At 36.4% G+C, this 14,828-nt stretch overlaps 1 long non-coding RNA gene across 4 annotated transcripts; it reads right to left on the bottom strand.

Moving 5' to 3' along the window:
* Positions 1-17: 17 nt before the first annotated feature.
* On the bottom strand, positions 18-2,099 carry LOC131803627 (uncharacterized). Of its 4 annotated transcripts, none has more exons than XR_009342698.1 (5): positions 1,217-2,091; positions 1,061-1,163; positions 471-783; positions 249-400; positions 18-135 (listed from the first exon to the last, which is right to left on the bottom strand). It is a non-coding gene; the product is annotated as an uncharacterized LOC131803627 (long non-coding RNA). The 4 variants fall into 4 exon arrangements; XR_009342696.1 differs by having other exon boundaries at positions 35-400; positions 1,217-1,632; positions 1,783-2,099; XR_009342697.1 differs by having other exon boundaries at positions 35-400; positions 1,217-1,930; positions 2,020-2,068.
* Positions 2,100-14,828: the final 12,729 nt, after the last annotated feature.

Here is a 14,828-nt window from a genome sequence, read left to right on the forward strand (position 1 = left end):
TATACTAATTTATATCTTGAAAATTTCTTATGGTTTCTCCAGAAGGGAACGTGTATTTTTCCTCCACATTTAAAAATGAATTAGCTTCATTAATATTGTACATGTCGTCCTCTTCGTTATAACAATTTTTTTGCACTTAAAAAATGGTAAAGAATATATATTTAAAAAATGAATGCCTGCATATATTTAATGTGCATATGTCAACTCTTCTTTGACAATAGCATTTTACTGGGATCAATAATACTTACATAAATATATTGAAATATCATTTCGTATTTCTTCCCCATTATGGCCGCTGCTTTGATCTGCATGAATTATAATTTCTTCAGGATAGGATATATTTGCCTCAACAGATTGTAATGCTTTCAACCACTTGTCGTTAACAACATCATTGTGCTCGCTGAGAAAATTATGAAGAGCACAACAAGATAATATGACTGCATTGGCATACTTTAGAGCATTATCTATACCTTTTCCGATTCGTCGAAAACGTGCCTTAAGGCATTTTCAACTACTCTGCGTGATTTTGACAACGTGTAATTAAAGCATTTTTGCTCGAGATTTTGTGACAGTTGAAATGGATAAGGTTTCATCAACTTGTCGCTTAATTTTAATGCCGAATCGCCGATTATAAGGGCTGGAACCTCAACGCCCAAAATATTTCGTTTTACTTCCTTTAAATGGCTGCATTCGTTAAGCTGCTGTTTGAGGGAAGAACCTTCAAAGATCTGAGAATCTATGCAACGTCCTGGACTCCCACAACTAACATAAATGAAACCACATCTAAAATAATAAAAGTATGTTGGAAGCAGTAAGAAAAGGACAAAAGTTGGACCGGAATTTATGATACGTTACAATACTCTTATGTGCACCAAATATAATGGGATTTCTTTTTGGCTTAATTCGGCCACTTGTGTCCAATTTCATCCCATTTGGTGCACACTAAACCTGAAGTCGGATGAAGACCCAAGAGAAGTAGGCTATCTCACTGCAGAATACCCTGCACCACAGTGGGGCGTAGGATATAAAAAGTACAAAAAATATAAGTGTTAGTACTTACCTCGCATCTACCAATGCAAGCAGTACGACTGAGTATCATCCCTTGTAGTTGTAGTAATCTGTAGCGTCTTCCTTAGATGGATGAACCTCAATGTGGCAACCGTCTGCAAACGTTTACATTATAATAAAAATTTAAATACGACTTTTCAAAACTCACCCAGCGCACCTATACATTGCGGAAACCCTAGTATTTCAAATTATTGACAGAGTACTTCTATCTTTTCTCTTGTTAGGGGAAAATTTTTGGAGCAAGAACTTTTTTTGGAAAATTAGAGCAAGAACTCTCCAGACCTCATTGCAAAACTGCAAGAGTATTTTACAGACTGTACTCTTTCCAACTCCAAACATGTTTGCTATTGTGCGGTACTCGGCAGAAGATCTCAAGGTATATAAACCTATTGTAACTCTTTTTTTCAATGGTATTACTTCTCGCATATTTGTATAGGATTTTTGTAGCCCATTTAGCAATTCACACGATTTGTTGAAAACCTCTCTGCTGACCCGGAAGTTATTTTTGAAGCATTTCTCATCTGCTTTTTGGCAATATATTTCCCAAAAGTATTGAGATCGAAACTGAAAGGATTGCAAAAACTCAATGGTCAAATATTTACAATTAGCAGTTCTCTCAAGAAATACGGATTAATCTTGTTCCGTTGTATCGGACAGACACACGTAAAATTTCAAATCATTATCCTTTGTCAACACAATCGTTCCGATGCATACAATGTGTGGAATTCCAAGGCATTCACCAGAGTTAGCAGATTCCTTACATCGCAACTGTCTTTTTCGAAAAGGTGAAAGACGCGAGCCTTCTTCGACTTATATTTAGTTGTTTTTTCACAAATTTCTTTTTCTTCTCCATTGTACACTCCTATGTAAAAAATAACAAATATAGGTTATATGAAAAACACGTTTTCGTTCGCGCACATTTAATTTATAGTTTCCAATAAATTCACACACGTTTTTATTAATTAAAAATTGTTCTATTACTTTTCGTAACGGACACAATAATTATGTATTTGTTTATTTTTTGACAAGCGGTTGCCAAATATGACACATTTTCGATAAATTCTCTCATTTGTTAGGGATGGGACAAATTTTTTCGTTGTTCTGAGAGTAATTTGATTTGAACAAATATGAGTGTTCGCTCAGAAAATTTTGTGTGAAGAACTAGGTAGTTTGTTCATAGTTAACCTTTAACATCTGAGGTGACATATTTTATAACGTGGTGGTAAATTTTACCCCTCTAAATATTACAGAAAAAAAAACTTTGTTAAAAATTTTATTTGATAATAATTTGTTTTTTAAAAGCAAGCTTGTATATTTTAAATTACAATAAGTAAAAAAAAAAAACATTTATTTATGTAAACAAAATTTTTATTCATTGTAATAGAATAGAGAATTTCAAGAAAATGTGAAGGGAGGGTAAAATTTACCACCACACATGGCAGAAGAATACAGGTAGATGCATCAACGATTAGGAGCATTGATATGTCAAAAAAATTTAAATGTTTTTTTTTTCAAATATAAGTAGATTTTCATATACTTTCATATACTACGTCTTGCGGAGGCTATTATAATTCGCGTTTTTCAACAATTTTTACAAATTTAAATAATTTTTCATTCAACATTTTCAATTCCAAAATTGGTTTGACAGTTCATTGTCCAAGCAGCTGTGTCGACGCGTCTACCTATATTCTTCTACCATGCCTAACGTTACCATACGTCCCGCTTTGGGCGGGACAGTCCCGCTTTGAGGTTATCTGTCCCGCTGTCCCCAGCGAGAGCAAAAATGTCCCGCTTTCGAAAATACTGGATATTGATATTGATGAAAAATATATGAGTTATTTTTTTCCCCGTGAACATATAATTTATTTGCATAGTTTTTTTCAAGCAACATTAACATTAAAATTAACTCGAAAGATTTTGTAATGCTAATGCTGGAGTTAATGTCGACGGCGTCAAATGTCAAAAAAATTGAATCGTATGAAATTTTATGAGAGCAGTTAATCTTAACGCCGTAAGAAATTCGACGCCGAAAAAGTTCAATCTGTTTCAACTTTTTCGGCGTCGTCGACGGCGTTGACATTAACCCCAGCATAACAAGGGAAATCACCAAATTAAAAATGCTAATAAAAACAGAAAAAGTTTCTGTCACTCTGTCAGTACCCTAAGCATAGACGCTCTAAATTGTTCTGGTATCTTTTCATCGCGGAGTCGGAGAAGGCGAGCAAAGTCAAACAATTTATTTTCAATGTTAGTGATTGTAACATTACAATAATGCCTAAACGCAAGTGTACTTTTAACATTTCTTTGCAAAATAAGTATCCATTTATAAAACAAAGAAGTGGTGAATCAGACGTTACGTGTGAAAAATGTCGTACTGATTTTAGTGTTGGACATGGTGGTGCCAGTGATATTGAGAAACATTTAAAATCGGAAAAACACAAGCTTTCTGATCAAGCTGCCGCTTCAAGCTCGTCAATGCTTTCTTTTTTTAAAAGAAAAAATTTGGCGACTTCCAAAGACTTGGATATAGCTACAGCGGAGGGTGCGTGGGCGTACCACACAGTGCAAGAAAACCACAGTTTTCTTTCGAATGACTGTGCTTCAAATCTAATACAAACATGTTTTGAGCAAAAATTTAGATGTGCCCGTACAAAATCACAAGCTATAGTTGTAAATGTGCTGGCACCGAATTGAAAGAACACCTTCACGAAGCCCACTGCATATCTTTATTAACCGATGCTTCCAATCATGGCTCAATAAAATTATTCCCTGTTTTAGTTCGCTATTTTGTACCATACGGCGTGAGAGTCAGGATTTTAGAGTTTCAAAAGCAGCCAGGCGAATCATCTGATATAATTGTGGATTATTTGAAAGAAGTATTATCTTGCAATGATTTGAATGAGAAAATTGTGGCATTTTGTGCAGACAATACAAACTGCAATTTCGGAGGAAAGAATAGAAAAGGGATAAATAATGTTTACGCGAAATTGAACCTATCCGTCGGAAGGCAGCTCATTGGGATTGGGTGTGGAGCCCATATAATTCATAATGCTATCAAAACAGCCGCAGATTGTCTCCCTGTTGACTTCGAATGCATCATTGTCAAAATTTATTCATTCTTCTACATCTACAGCATTTGGGTAGACGTTCTGAAAGAGTTCTGTGATTCCACCGACACAGAGTATCAGAAACTGTTGGGCTACAGGTGGCTTGCTTTAATGCCGGCGCTTGAGAGAATTTTAAAAATGTTTCAGCCTTTGAAAACCTATTTTCTGAGCATAGATAAATGCCCTACTATTTTAAAAACGTTTTTCGAAAATCTCAGCTCTGAATTGTGGTTATATTTTTTGCGCGCACAGACAGCGATTTTTCATCAAGCCGTGTTGAAAATCGAGGGACAAAAAGTGTCCGCAATAGAGTCTGTGAATGAAATTAATCGTCTCCGAGATAACTTAGAACTTAAAGAGAATTCGATTCCTTCCTCATTCCGTCCGCAATCTACTGGTAAAATTACAAAAAACTGACGTTGCTGTTGATGAGCAGAATGTGAAAACTGCGGCAGCGGATTTTTATAAGACAAGTAAAGAATACTTGGAACAGTGGTGCCAGTTCAATGCACAACTAGCAGTATTTGAATGGTCAAATTTGAGAAAAGTCCCTACTTGGGAAGACGTACAGAATGTGACGAATTTGCTGATCACACAAAGATTTCTTAGCAGTAGCCAAGATACGGAGGTGTTCGATGAGTTTTCGCTTATTTCCAGTTACGTCACAGTTGAAAAAATCAAAAGCTGGAACGATGAGAATGTTGCTACTGAAGACCGTTGGGTGGAGCTGTTTAAACACTTCCGTGCTAATAATCTCAACTGCACAAACTTTCGCACAATTATTGAGTATGTTTTATGTATGCCTGGAAGTAACGCACCTGTCGAAAGAGTTTTTTCCCTAATGAATAAAATATGGACAAGTGAAAAAACGCAGTTAAGTGTGACAGTTTTAAAAGCTATTTTAATTACTAAGACTAACATCAACAAACAATGTAATCAGCTCCATTCCTACTTGAAAACTAGACCCGACATTTTAAAACTAATTTGCTCTGCTGACAAATATAAAACAAATACTTAGACATAAGATTAATTTCATAAATTAGATTTATAAGTATTCTCTCCGTTTTTGAATAAAATTTGTTTTTAAATGCATAATTTTTTTTTTACAAAATTCCGCAGGCGTCCCGCTCTGACGAAAAATATAAATGGTCACATTAACCATGCCACCACCTCAGAAGTTAAAGGTTAAGGGTCAAACAACGAATAGAGAGCGAATCAATTGAGTGGAAACGCCACATTAGCAACGACTCTAACATTCAATAACAATGAGTTATCGAAATTCACAGGGTGACAAAGAATGCCCCAATTTCTGTTTTAGTTTTTTATATCAACGGTGCTGATAAAAAAATTAAAAACAAATAAAATTATATAATTATTTAATAAAACTATGAATTAAAAACTCAATGGGGGTAGTAAATAATTACATATAATAAAATTTAAGTCATTTCTGAAGGGTTTCATGCGTAAGACCGCTATCAAATCAGTTTAAACCAGCTAGAACTGACTGTGGGCCAGGACAGAAGATCGGCCCTGGAGGCCTTCATATTCAAACCTCGTCCAAAATGAACTGTTACCAATAAAGAGGAGGTCTTCACGAACATTTTCGTATCAATACCTAGTTCAAAATCAGTTTTTGGTAGAACAAAGTTGGAGATTTTCTGAATTCCAACTGGTGGTCAGGACAGAAGATTGGCTCTGGAGGCCTCCCTATTCAAACCTCGTCCAAAATGAACTATTACAATTAAATAGGAGGTCTTCAAGAACATTTTCGTATCAATACTTAGTTCAAAACCAGTTTTTGGTAGAACAAAGTTGTACATCTTCTGATTTCCAACTGGTGGTAAGGACAGAAGATCGGCCCTGGAGGCCTTCATATTCAAACCTCGTCCAAAATGAACTGTTACCAATAAAGAGGAGGTCTTCACGAACATTTTCGTATCAATACCTAGTTCAAAATCAGTTTTTGGTAGAACAAAGTTGGAGATTTTCTGAATTCCAACTGGTGGTCAGGACAGAAGATTGGCTCTGGAGGCCTCCCTATTCAAACCTCGTCCAAAATGAACTATTACAATTAAAGAGGAGGTCTTCGCGAACATTTTCTTATCAGTACTTAGTCCAAAATCAATTTTCTAATTTCCAACTGGTGGTCAGGACAGAAGATCGGCTCTGGGGGCCTCCCTATTCAAACCTCGTCCAAAATGAACTATTACAATTAAATAGGAGGTCTTCAAGAACATTTTCGTATCAATACTTAGTTCAAAACTAGTTTTTGGTAGAACAAAGTTGTACATCTTCTGATTTCCAACTGGTGGTAAGGACAGAATATCGGCCCTGGAGGCCTTCATATTCAAACCTCGTCCAAAATGAACTGTTACCAATAAAGAGGAGGTCTTCACGAACATTTTCGTATCAATACTTAGTCCAAAATCGGTTTTTGGTAGAACAAAGTTGTACATTTTTTGATTCTCTGCAATCGCCCGGACCTTCCCTTGCAGAACCGTATTGTGATCGGGCAAGCGGAAAGAGATTTCGGTGATTGTTTCCTCGATAAAAAGGAAACTGAGTCGTCTGTATAACAACAGGTTCCAGTCGGTATTGGTGGTAGGAATCCGTCGATCCACGAGTTTCTGGTAGGGATTAATGTTTCACATGAGGCAGCTACAAAAGTATCAGATTGTTTGATGGTATGTAGCTTGGCCTTTGGTTATCCACTCATCCGTCGCACTGAGCCTTAAGGCCGCGACGGCTGCTTCATACCGTATCTGAATTTCTATTAAGTGCACAAATAGAATTGTCTCTAATGCCCTAGTTGGTGTTGTCCTCATTGCGCCGCAAATGCTTAAACAGCACATTCGTTGGACTTTCTGTAGTATTTTGATATTACATTTTTATCCGTAGCTGTCCACCAGACTACCGATGCGTATGTTAGAACAGGTCTAATTACTCTTTCGAATAGCCAGTGTGTCATCTTTGGATTGAAACCCCATTTAGAGCCTATAGCCCTATTACACGTTGCCCAACATCTATGAGCTATGTTTGCTCTTTCTTGGATGTGGTCCCTCCAATTACGTTTCCTATCTAGAATCACACCCAGATAACCTTATTGGAAATATTGATTGTCTTGTACAGGAAGACCGGTTCAACTATATGACCCAGTTTTTTTTCCTAGTGAATATACATATCTCAGTTTTTTTCGGGGTTAACGTTAAGGCCTCTCGGTCTGGCCCAGTTGTACGCAAGTTTCAGAGCCGACTCGGCCCTTCTGCACAGCAAGTTAGGGTTCTTTCCCTCAGAAGTATTATAACGTCGTCTGCATAACAGACTGGTTCAAAGCCTTCATTGGTTAAAGTCCTTAGAAGACTGTTAATGGTGGTAACCCACAGGAGGGGTGATAATATCCCTCCCTGTGGAGTTCCTTGAACAACTTTGTCCCTGACGTTAACATCGTCATATAGCCCACAGCTTATCCATCTCTTCCTTAGCATGTGGTTTATCCAGTCTCTTAGGGCCCGGTCGACCTGAAAATTATTAAAGATTGGATGAGTGCATCTGTGCTGACGTTGTTGAACGCACCTTCGATGTCAATACATACTGTAGTGTATACATCTTCTTATCGAAACTTCTGATGGTTTCCTCTCGAAACTTCTGATGGTTTCCTTTCGAAACTTCTGATGGCTTCCTTTGCCATCGATTCGTAAATTTTAGGTGCTTCCTCAGTCGCAATCCTTCTATCTTCCGATATATCCACGTCTGTCGTGATGCTCGGGGGAAGCTCTAAGGTCTCTTCTATTGTTTCCATCTTGTTACCCATATCATCCACCATTGCCTCGGCTTGTGTATGGGTTTTTGAAAGAAACTTTTTTAATTTTGAAACATCATTCACGCTATCAACCTGTTCGCAGAAAAGCTTCCAGGAGTTTTGTTTAGCTGTTCTAACTATTTTGATGTATTCTTAAAGTTTGTTATAGTAGCTGTTCCAGAATACTGCTAGTTTTTTACGCCGAGCTATGTTGTAAAGTCTTCGGACCTCTTTTCCATTGTTACGAATTTCCCCTGTCATCCCGGGTTTTTCGTAGGCAGATTTCCTCTCTCGAAGTGGACAGCATTCCTCGAAAGACTTTACTAGGGTCTCCGTTAACCTATTGACATCACTGTCTACGTCGTCTGTGCTTAGGCATTCAATTCCCTGCCCTAGCCTCTCTTTTACTAGTCTCCCATACTTCATCCAGTCAGTCTTGGATTTGTTCCGGAAACGTATTGGGTTCGGCAATGGCCGTATTAGTTCAAATCTTATATACCTACGATCCGAGAAAAAGTGTTCTTCCGAAACCCTCCAAAACCGAAACTGGCGCTAGGTATATGTCTCCATTCCCCTGCCTCAGTACTGTTGCGTCCGATGTTGACAACTCTGGGGAGAAAAGAAAACAAAAGTTTTTGTGACATATTATACAAGTTCTCGGTCGAGACCCTTTATTGGCATAGAATAGTTGGTAGATTATATGGCTTAGTCCAGAAACCTTGTTCTGAACTGTCCAAGGTTCCTAAATTAAACCAATGTGAATCTTATCTGATTTCCAACTGGTGGTCGAGACAGAAGATCGGCTGTGGAGGGCTCCCTATTCAAACCTCGTCCAAAATGCACTATTACAATTGTTGCGTGTGGGGTTTTTACAAATGAAATCAATTCCCCGAACATGTTGACACCTCCGACTGACGACAAGAAAATGAGGCGGAAATGATGATTGACCGGCCAGTTAGTTATGAGTGGTGTTGCCATCTTTGGGCTTAACTTGGGTAATTAATGGAAATGTGGGTGCGTGTCGTAAAGTGAATAAAATACAACCCTGTGCTGCCGTGATTTTTGGCACGTATGGGAACACTAAGAGAAATGATGAAGAAAGGAAATTTGAGGGAAAATTAATATCGGCGTGTGTACCTGCGATATAAAAGGCTGCAACGGGATAATTTAAGGGAGTTTTGTAATGGTGATCAGTCAAAAAGCATTAACCTGTTTGTAACAAAGTCCCAGAAAAATAATAAAAAAACGTATAAAAGTTTTCATAATATAATTTATTGAATATAATTTTTTTTCTTAAAATATATGTTGTTGCGTTTCATGTGTGTGCCTCAAGTGCATGAGAGGAGGTCTGCTTTTTTCCATAGATGATTGGTTCCCCTCAATTTGAATTTCGCCTATGCCGTGTCGAAATAACTGTGGGCAGCTATAAAGCCATTGTCCGTAAGTTCGTGTTGATGCCGTCTGTTCCGGATTGCCATATTTAAAAAAGCCGGAAAACAAGTAACTCCGAACCACGACCATTTGTTTTATATGCTAGTGCGGCAAATAGGAATATTTGGAAAGAAGTCCCAAAGGAAAAATGAGAAAAAACGCTTCAATAATCCGTTCAGCTTTTAAAATAAAAAAAAACATATTAATCACCATACAAATACGATAATTTAAGAAAATAAATTCCACAATATATAAAACTATCTGTAGGCTAATTAGTAGTTAGTGAGAATAGTACATAAGCGAATTGATTTGTGATGGGTTATTTTAATGCCAGACTGGTATATCATAGGAGTGAAGGATAACCCCTGAAGTACAGATAATCTCTCTTGAATTGAATTTTTAAACCTATGGGCCAAATTGTTAGGCAGGTGTGTATCATAAGCGAAGAGAAAAAAACTAGCCAGAGTGGGCTGAGCAACTATCCGTAACAGAAAGGTAATCTGAGTCAATGACTCCATATAATTTTTTTATATGCGGCGTTAATGATCCTAGTAAGAGTATAAGCAAAACCAATGTTTTATTATTATTAGTGTTTGTGTTAAATATACTGACTATGTCAATAAATGTCGTTTTTTTTTTTTTTTTGTTTTGTGAAATCGTAAATTACGTTATGTTGGGAGGAAGCTAGAGGTATGCTATATTGAGTTAAGAGAGTGTGTGGAAAACGGGGCCCTTTAAAAAGGAATAATTATAGGGAACGAACGGGTCAAGGTTGGGCGGTCTCAGTGTGGAAGCGTTTATCATCAAGCTTCCATGTCATAGTGGTACGTCAAATATGTAATAGCTTCCTTTTATGTGTGTGTTAGGTACAACAATTCATATTTATTGTTCTTCCCCTTGTGCTAGTGGTGACAGGGTTGGGAACCCCCTGAAAGTGGCCACCGTCTGAGCAAGTGGAACCCCACCATAGCGCCACTGAAGGTGGAATGTAACAATATGGCGCCCAATAGAAAATTACAATACCTTATCGCTGCTATCTCAGGCAATATTCAATCAAACTACATTTCCGCATAATTAAAAGGTGCCAAATACAATAAAATGGTATGCCGGATAGGCGATAAAAATAAAATCCATAATCTACACCAAATATGCCTGATGAGCCGCTTAACCAATGGCGAAACGCGTCGCATAGTGGTGAGTGTGTGATAGTGTCTATCTGGCTTTCCTTTTCACTGCAAATTTCAGATCATTAAGCTCGCCTAGAAAGAGAAAACAAACACATAAATCATAAAACATATGATCTTCGCCTTAACAAGGCAAAACTCAAAAATTCAGCCGAGCCTGGCTGTGGGATTTGAACCGCGGAACTCGGTGCGGCCAGGTGGAATTTGCCGTCTCTACGTTCAGAGCCAAGCAGCATACAAGTGTATGCATTGGAAGCAATGTAGTTGTTGTGGACAAAAATTCCATCACTACAAAAACAAAACTTTGCTGTGAAAAAGATCTGCCAATAGAGCTTGAGTCGAACTTGGAGAGTTTCAGGTGTATAATTCGAATATACTAATTTGCAATAAGTTCGAAATATATACAACTTTCCAGAGAACGGCCCTTGTAAGCCATCATCCACACCAAATATGCCTGATCCACACCAAATATGCCACTTAACCAACGGCGAAACGCGTCGCATAGTGGTGAGTGTGTGATAGTGTCTATCTGGCTTTCCTTTTCACTGCAAATTTCAGATAACATAAAAAATATATCGTGCAATAACAGCGAAGCACAAAAAGAGTGGCTGCAATATTTGTTAGCTCGTATAGAAAATGCGACATTCGTTTAAAAATTATTTTTACCAATTGGCTATTAGGTAAAAATAATTTTTAAACGAATGTCGCATTTTCTATACGAGCTAACAAATATTGCAGCCACTCTTTTTGTAATAAACTGTGATATAATGTGCAATATTTTTTTAGAGAGTTAGAGAATTAGGATAGGTTGTTCCATGTTCGTGTCAAGTTCAATAACTCTTGTTCGTTAAGTGTAACAATGAATGTATTGTATGTTTGACCGTTTTATGTTTTCGTCATATAATATTGTGTTATTAGAGTAAAACCAGTAGAATAAGGATAGCTAGGGAAAAGTTGAAATAACTGATATGACGATATGCGTCATATACTGTATTGAAAACATTTCTCAAGTCGCGAGATCTTTTGCTAGAGAAGCTATAGGCAACTGCCCCGAAGTTACTCCTTTTTTGCATGAATATATCCATTAAGAAATTCCATCCTAAGTAATACCCTATGACAACCAAATTAGGACACTGTAGTATAAAATATGTTGCAATTTCACAAAAAAAGAGCAAAAAAACACTCCGCCATCTAATAGCTGAAAACACCTCTTAGTAACTCCCGTATTGTGTATAAGTGTTAGAAAAAAATTATCCGTTTTGTGTTCGTAGTAGTTTATTTTATTATTAACCGATTTTATTTTTAATCTAACTCATTATATATTTTACTGTACCCGACTTTATGTTAAATAGTTTCTAGAAGTGTATTATTTGAGTTTACTTTTTTATAAATCACAACCTCATCCCAAATTTTAGAATTTTAACTTTTGGTGTTGCGATCTAATGAGCGACAATACAGCTAACAAAAGGCGCAGTAAGAGAAATCGAAGTTTAGTGTTTGACTTAATTAGGACTTCGGTTCAGTCGCCAAAAAAGAGAAAGGAATCGAATTCCAAAATGCAAAACCCTAACGTAAACGTTGATCCAGGTCTACGAGATATGTCAAGTACAATTGATAACCCCAACCCCAGCACCAGTGCTGCGGCAGGCAGCATATCTCAACGTAATAACCAACCCACAATACAACCCACTCAACCTATGCAAGTTGACCAACTTGTACGAAGCCTGGTTCAGGACAGTTTAAACCATGCGCAAGCAAATTTGAATGCACCAGTACGGGCAAGCGTTTCTAAAGAACTAGATAAGGTATATTCCGTAACAAACAAGTTAAACGACACGACATTCTTCCATTAGTGGACGAAAGCCTCCACAAAATCCCATACCTCAAGTCATCCCAACCGTTAACTCTGGAGTGCAATCTCCACCTGTCAGCCGAGAAACTTATCCAAATATAAATCGTTTGAATACGGTAACGCCTTCAGTGTCCTAGTAGTCAGGGAATAAAAATCGAAAGGTCAGGAAATAAACTTCTCAGACAGACCAACAGTTTATCTGTAGAGGATTTCATATATCGATTAGAGTATTTCAAAAATTCCTATAAATTGGACTGGAACGACATTTTAGGTGAATTAATGTTTTAGCATAGGGACCCGCTCAAGAATGGTACTGGCTTCAGCGGAAAAATGGTAATGTATACTCTTGAGAATAGCTAAAATATTTTTTTTTTATCGAACGTTCCCACGCCTCACATTCTTACCCCTGCCGACCGAGGGGGCGACCTCCCTTTACGAAGGGATCGCGTACACATCATGATCCGCATCATGATGGGAATTTAGTAGGAAATTTAAAACCAGCTACAGAATCTAATTCATCAGCTAGTTTGTCAAATAATAAAACATGTATGTTAATTGTTTAAAAATAAAATTATTCTAGATTTAATAACTTCTAAATTCATACCAAAATCTACATTACAGTACACAGAATTAAAGTCAGCACACATTTTACTAAGAGGTTCGCACATTGAATATTTCTTGCGGTGAAAATCAGTATATAATAATTGGTAGTATCTACTAGATCTAAACGGAACATTAAATCTAATAGATGAAATTAGGAAATGTGAAGGTATATTACCATTTAATATTTTTAGTATAAACATGGAGTTCAACATAATACGTCTGCTTTTAAGTGTAGGCAATCTAATTAATTTTAGCCTTCTAGCATAAGAAGGCAAAACAAAATCACTATTCCAATGTAAACCTCGTAAGGCAAATAGCAGAAATTGTTTTGAACGTATTTTATCTGAGTATATTGCATATTGAGGATCCCATACAACAGAACCGTATTCTAACAAGAGACGTAAATAACTGTTTTGTTATACATGGATCAGAAAATTCGTTGGCCACTCGTTTAACAAAACATAAAACACCATGTGCTTTATTTACCATTGTTATTACATGGCTATTAAAATTTAATTTTGGATCCATCAAGAGGACTATATCGACAAACGAATCTACAGTTGATAATGAATGACCGTCAATATTATATTGCAATATCAGAGAAGAAGATCTGGAGAAGCACATATGCTTACATTTGCTTAAATTTAACTCCATACAATTTAACCTGCACCATTGAAAAAGTCTATCTAAATCGTTTTGAAATAAACTAGCTTGTTTATCACAATTATGGGAAATGAATAATTTAACATCATCTGCGTACATTAACAATTTCGAGTAATTTATGGTATTATTAGGTATATCGTTGATAAATAAAAGAAAGAGGACCGGTCCAAGGTGACTTCCTTGCGGAACAACCGATGGAACGTTAATCGTTTTGGATAGATACCCTTTAAACAAAACTAGTTGTGATGTATCTTGTAAGTAAGATGATATCCATTTGACTAATTTTGTGTTGAAATCCATATAATTGTTGTTGTTGTTGAAACCCATATATTAGGAGTTCATAGTTAACCCTATCAAAAGCTTTACTAAAATCAGTATAAATTGTATCAGTTTGTTTACGCTGAACAAATCCTTTTATTACTGTTGACGTAAATTCTATAAGATTTGTTGTAGTTGAAAGACCACTACGAAAACCATGCTGATATGGACTCAATATAGATTGAATTTTCAGTGAAATTACTGCAGTAATTAATTTTTCGAACAAATGACACTTAATTTTGCAATTCCTCTATAATTTGACACATTAGTAAGACTACCAGACTTATGTAAAGGTATACTATAAGATTTTTTCCAGAAAGTAGGAAAGTGACCAAATTTAAGTGAATAATTAAACAATATAGTTAACGCAAGTGCTAATGTTTCTGAATATTTAAGAATTATATTAGGTATGCCTTCCGGTCGTGGACATTTAATCGATTTTAAACAACGCAGACTATTGGACACATCCTGACGTTGTAGAAAAGGCATACAAATTTGATCAGCCTGTGATAACTTATAAGGATACGAATCTTTAATTTAGGATTGGATTTAAAATTTTTTTTAATCTTGTCTAGGCAAAGATTATACAATCTACGAGACTCTAAAGTATATTTAGATCTAGCAACAGAGTAATTAGTGTAGTCTATTGTTAAGCCTGATTATTTATATTTACGAAAAAGCTTATTTTTAGAATTTTTTAAATTTGATAACTCAGGGGTTATCCATGGATATTTATTTGAATTTTTAACTCTAGTGGTACATTTTTAAATGAGTCGGAATGACTTTCTTTAACTACATAACTG

The sequence above is a fragment of the Musca domestica genome, unplaced genomic scaffold (assembly GCF_030504385.1).
Source record: "Musca domestica strain aabys unplaced genomic scaffold, Musca_domestica.polishedcontigs.V.1.1 31, whole genome shotgun sequence".
Taxonomy (NCBI): domain Eukaryota; kingdom Metazoa; phylum Arthropoda; class Insecta; order Diptera; family Muscidae; genus Musca; species Musca domestica.